Source organism: Palaemon carinicauda, unplaced genomic scaffold (genome assembly GCF_036898095.1).
Source record: "Palaemon carinicauda isolate YSFRI2023 unplaced genomic scaffold, ASM3689809v2 scaffold1243, whole genome shotgun sequence".
Lineage (NCBI taxonomy): Eukaryota > Metazoa > Arthropoda > Malacostraca > Decapoda > Palaemonidae > Palaemon > Palaemon carinicauda.
The window spans coordinates 1-5,698 of NW_027168753.1; the positions used below are offsets into that span (position 1 = coordinate 1).

At 36.4% G+C, this 5,698-nt stretch overlaps 1 long non-coding RNA gene across 1 annotated transcript; it reads right to left on the reverse strand.

The window, feature by feature from the left end:
* Positions 1 to 3,298: 3,298 nt before the first annotated feature.
* On the reverse strand, positions 3,299 to 3,964 carry LOC137635437 (uncharacterized). The gene is made up of 3 exons (XR_011042677.1): positions 3,873 to 3,964; positions 3,566 to 3,645; positions 3,299 to 3,423 (listed from the first exon to the last, which is right to left on the reverse strand). It is a non-coding gene; the product is annotated as an uncharacterized lncRNA (long non-coding RNA).
* Positions 3,965 to 5,698: the final 1,734 nt, after the last annotated feature.

A 5,698-nucleotide genomic window follows, 5' to 3' on the forward strand; every position in this document is an offset into this window, starting at 1 on the left:
CAGAAAGAGAGCAAAAGAGGGTAAAAAAGAGAACAAAAGAGAAGAAAAGAGAGAGAGAGAGAAAAAATTATAATGTATATAACTTCGATTTCTTCCCCCGTCGGATGCATCCAGTGAGACATTGACACTGCCAAGAGAGAAAAAGAGTCAGAAAGAGAGCAAAAGATAGTAAAAAAGAGAGCAAAAGTAAGAAGAAAAGAAAGAGAAAAATATAATTATCATATATATACCTTCGATTCCTTCCCCCGTCGGATGCATCCTGTGAGACAATGACACCGCCAAGAGAGAGGAAGAGCGTGAGAGGGAGTGTGAGAGGAAAGGGGAAGTTGTCATTCCCGGGAAAGAGAGTCAGAAAGAGAGCAAAAGAGGGTAAAAAAGGAAGAAGAAAAGAGAGAGAGAGAAAAAAACAATTATCATATAAATACTTTTGATTTCTTCCCCCGTCGGGTGCATCCAATGAGACAATGACACCACCAAGAGAGAGAGAGAGAGAGAGAGAGAGGGAGAGAGAGAGCGAGAGAGAAAGCGTGAGAGGGAGTGTGAGGGGGAAAGGGGAAGTAGTCATTCCCGGGAAAGTGAGTCAGAAAGAGAGCAAAAGAGAGTAAAGAGAGAGCATAAGAGAGAAGAAAAGAGAGAGAGAAAAAAAAACTTATCATATATATATATACCTTCGATTCCTTTTCACGTCGGATGCATCCTGTAAGGCAATGACACCGCCAAGAGAGAGAGAGAGAGAGAGAGAGAGAGAGAGAGAGAGAGAGAGCGAGTGTGAGGGGGAAAGGGGAAGTAGTCATTCCTCCCGCCGTCGGATGCATCCAGTGAGACAATGACACCGCCAAGAGAGAGAGAGAGAGAGAGAGAGAGCGTGAGAGGGAGTGTGAGGGGAAAGGGGAAGTAGTCATTCCTGGGAAAGAGAGTAAGAAAGAGAGCAAAGGAGAGTAAAAAAGAGAGCAAAAGAGAGAAGAAAAGAGAGTAACAGAGAGAGAAAAAGAATTATCATATATATACCTTCCATTCCTTCCCCCGTCGGATGCATCAGGTGAGACAATGACACCGCCAAAAGAGAGAGAGAGAGAGAGAGAGAGAGAGAGAGAGAGAGAGAGAGAGGGAGTTTGAGGGGGAAAGGGGAAGTAGTCATTCCCTGGAAACAGAGTCAGAAAGAGAGCAAAAGAGAGCAAAAGAGAGAAGAAAAGAGAGAGAAAAACAGATTTATCATATATATACCTTCGATTCCTTCTCCCGTCAGATGCATCCAGTGAGACAATGACACCGCCAAGAGAAAGAGAGAGAGAGAGAGAGAGAGAGAGAGGGAGTGTGAGTGGGAAAGGGGAAGTAGTCATTCCCGGGAAAGAGAGTCAGAAAGAGAGCAAAAGAGAGTAGAAAAGAGAGCAAAAGAGAGAAAAAAGAGAGAGAGAGAAAAAAAGAATTATCGTATATATACCTTCGATTCCTTCCCCCGTCGGATGCATCCAGTGAGACAATGACACCGCTATGAGAGAGAGAGAGAGAGAGAGAGAGAGAGAGAGCGTGAGAGGGAGTGTGAGGGGGAAAGGGGAAGTAGTCATTCCCGGGAAAGAGAGTCAGTAAGAGAGCAAAAGAGAGTAAAAAAGAGAGCAAAAGAGCGTAGAAAAGAGAGAGAGAGAAAAAAAGAATTTTCATATATATACCTTCGATTCCTTCTCCCGTCAGATGCATCCAGTGAGACAATGACACCGCCAAGAGAGAGAGAGAGAGAGAGAGAGAGAGAGAGAGAGAGAGAGAGAGAGTGGAAGTTTACCCTTGATAATCTTATTTTGTTTACCAAAGCTCTCCATACCACGTTTATACTTCTTTTATTTTTTATATCATGTTATGGGGAACCACTTACTGTGTGTTCTAAGTATGTTTATTCATTAAGAATCTCCAGACGTTTGTCCTTAACTCTTATTTGCTGTCTCTCTGCCTTTTCATTGAACATAATCTTGGTTTTACTCGTATCAATTCTTAGACCTACATCTCTGCTTTTTCTGTTCAAATCCTCTATCATTTTTTTTTTTGTAATTGTGAAGTGTTAAGTACTTACCCTAGATAAAATAAGTTTAAGAATAATAGACCCGTATAAAAATAATCTTTAATATATATATATATAAATATATATATATATATATATATATATATATATATATCAATAAAGATATTTATCCAACACTGTATTCATGAATAGATTACTATAAAACGATATGTAACGAAATATATATATATATATATATATATGTATACTGTATGTATATATATATATATATATATATATATAAATATATATATATATATATATATACATATCAATAAAGATATTTATCCAACACTGTGTTTATGAATAGATTTATATAAAACGATAGGATGTACAATTATTGTTTTAAATTTTCCTCATTATCTAGAATCGTAAGGATAAGAAGACCGAAATAGATCAATTATTTCATATGATATTATTGATATTACATAATATTGTTTCTAAACATTTCATTATTTTTGTTTCAAAAATATTTGGGTATTCAAAAAACAAAGATTTTATTTTTGTTTTTTTTTACAAACATATAAAGCAAATGGTTATTGCATAATATTAAGCTTTCTAAATTCAAACTAAAAGATCACAGAAATAGAAAATATGATGATCAATTGCTAATGATTTGAACATATCTGAATGTTAGTATCAAAAGCATAATTCCTCTTTCTTCTTCATGGAACTACGGTACATGTAAAAAGGGGCTTCATCTTCTTAGCTTCTGCCAGCAGTCCCTAGACCTCCACTGGGTGCCAGTGTCCGGAATCCATTTAGGGGTAGTCAGGTATCAGGAATTATATCAGCGACGGTGTAGTGTTAGGTAGAGAAAGATATTGTTGGAGCTGGCGCTGCTCTTGCAGATGTTCTTCTGTTTTCAGGTGTAGAGGTAGGAATTGCAGTCGTTGGGGTAAGAATGGGTTTGCAAAGTATATTGTTGAGTATTGTGGTAAAGTTGTTCGCAAAACGAGGAAGGTAAAGATTTATAGCCTCCACCATTGCTTCTGGATGATCATTCAGCTCCTTAGTCACGTTTGGATTGTTTCCAACGTGGGTCTAAGAGGAAAGATACAAATAGATATGATGGAAATCACATTCATAACACCAATTTCACGAGACTGTCCTATCATTCATAATTTCTTTTTTATTCTTTAGTTAGATCAACATTTTCTCCATTGTATTTAGTTCTTATAAACAGCTAAATAATAAGAGTTGACCATATAAGGGATTTAATTAAGGAAGAGTAAAAGGAGTACTTACCGTGATTTTTTTTAGCATAGAAGGTCATTTCGAGAGAATCTCTTTTGATGCAGAGATTGAGGGGATACGGAATGTAATTATCGTATCTGAACCTCAACACCAGAGTATAGCCATCCAACTGCGAACTGACAGTAAACAAAACCATTGTTAAAGGCAATTGACTAATCTTTTATCTCTTAAAGTTCAAATTTGACAAGAATTTTTGTTCAACAATATTACAGGAGGGACAGGTAATATACGGGTTAAGTTAGTTTTGGAGATACTTACATAAACTGGGTTAATTGTCGTTCTATTATGACCTCACTGGTATTGAAAACCAAATTGTGTACTTTGAGGTTCAGTGTTGCCTATAAAGATCAGGAATTATTTGTAGAAACAGAGAAATTGTGTGGTATTAATTAATTAGAAGTAGATGAGAATTAGGAAGAACACAAATGAATTATTTCTTCTTGTTAAAGAAACGATATACAAAATCAAACGAGCCACAAACAATTAATTGTTTTGTTTAGTTTTTTTTTTCAGAATAACACATAATTAGGTAACAAAGTACGAAGATTTTATAATGATTCCTCACCACTCTTTCACCCTCAAAATCATGGAAGGAGGTGCAGTTAACTTTGGAAAAGCCTTTTAATGTCGATTTCGAGAAGTCGAAGGTTTAACTGAAAAAAAAAATCAGCTTCAGCTCAGAAGAAATGACAATGCTCACATCGTAATAAAATATCGCAGAATGTTTTAAAAGTTACCGAAAACGAAATTCATATCTTCATTTGTTATTCATAGCTAACCTGATGTGGCCACGATTATAAATGAAATTGGAGAAACTATATATATATATATATATATATATATATATATATATATAATAATAATCTTAGACTGTAATCAGTACTTGTTCAACTCTCCTTCTCTTTTTATATTGAAAGACATGTGGTCTGAAAAGAGATTGATCACAGTTCAGTCTGGTAAAACTGTGAACAATCTTAATGTCATTCTGAAACTGCTTCGAGACCATCTCTCAGTTGACATATAAAAGAAAGGAGTAATTTCAAACATAACTCACTGTAATTATTAGAAACAGTAATGTCCCCATTTCAACAACTGTACAAATTGTATGAAAGAATATTTCACTTTTAGAAATGCGTCATTTCTAAAGTTTTGTTCTCGTCAACTCATGAAAGGTGAGCTGGCAAGAGAAACTTCCCAGTCCCCAGAGAATGACTGACTATCAAGGAGACCCAGTCCAACTCACAACAACGTCTTTTGTCTGCAGAACGAGACGACGGAGGAAGCAAAGCAGAGCTGAAGGACACCACCACAAGAGTGCTTGTGATTTCGGAGGCCTGAACCTATAAATACTAATTGGGTATCCCTGATTCCCCCCCCCGCGCCCCCCCCCCCCCCCGCCGAGAACTAAGGCCGACTCGAGAACTCGCATTCCCGCACCCCCTCCCCTTTCCCCACCTCTCTCTCTCTCTCTCTCTCTCTCTCTCTCTCTCTCAATATATATATATATATATATATAACAGTGTAAGTCTGCATATATATATATATATATATATACAGTATATATATATATATATATATATTTACACACACATATATATATATATATATATATATATATTTATATATTCATACATATATACGTATTCTATACACACATATATGTAAGTATCTACTTATAATCATATATGCTGTATACATATGCATATATATACATATATATGCATCATCATCATCATCATCTCCTCCTACGCCTATTGATACAAAGGGCCTCAGTTAGATTTCGCTAGTCGTCTCTATCTAGAGCTTTTAATTCAATACTTTTCCATTCATCATCTACATCGCGCTTCATAGTCCTCAGCCATGTAGGGCTGGGTCTTCTTACTCTTCTAGTGACTTGTGGAGCCCAGCTGAACGTTTGGTGAACTAATCTCTCTTGGGGAGAGCGAAGAGCATCCCAAAACATCTCCATCTACCCCTGAATATTATCTCATCCGCATATGGCACACAAGTAATCTCTCTTATAGTTTCATTTTTAATCCTGTTAACTCCCAATATCCCTCTGAGGGCTTTGTTCTCAAACCTACTAAATCTATGCTTAGAATATAGAAATCCCCCTTTGATGGCATTTGTGGACTATGAAAAAGCCTTTGATATTGTGCACCGGCTAATTTTGTGGAGAATCCTACGTTATTATGGAATTCCTCTTAAATATGTAAATTTGATTAAGTCTGTTTCTGGGTATAGCAAGTGCAAAGTTAATGTTAATGGAGCCTTATCAAAGGAATTTTCAGTGATCAGCGGAGTACTCCTATTTCCTATTACCAATCCGGTCCAATCCTTCTCTACCATCTCCAACTGTTTTATTCATTACAAGATCCATAAGGAGGATAA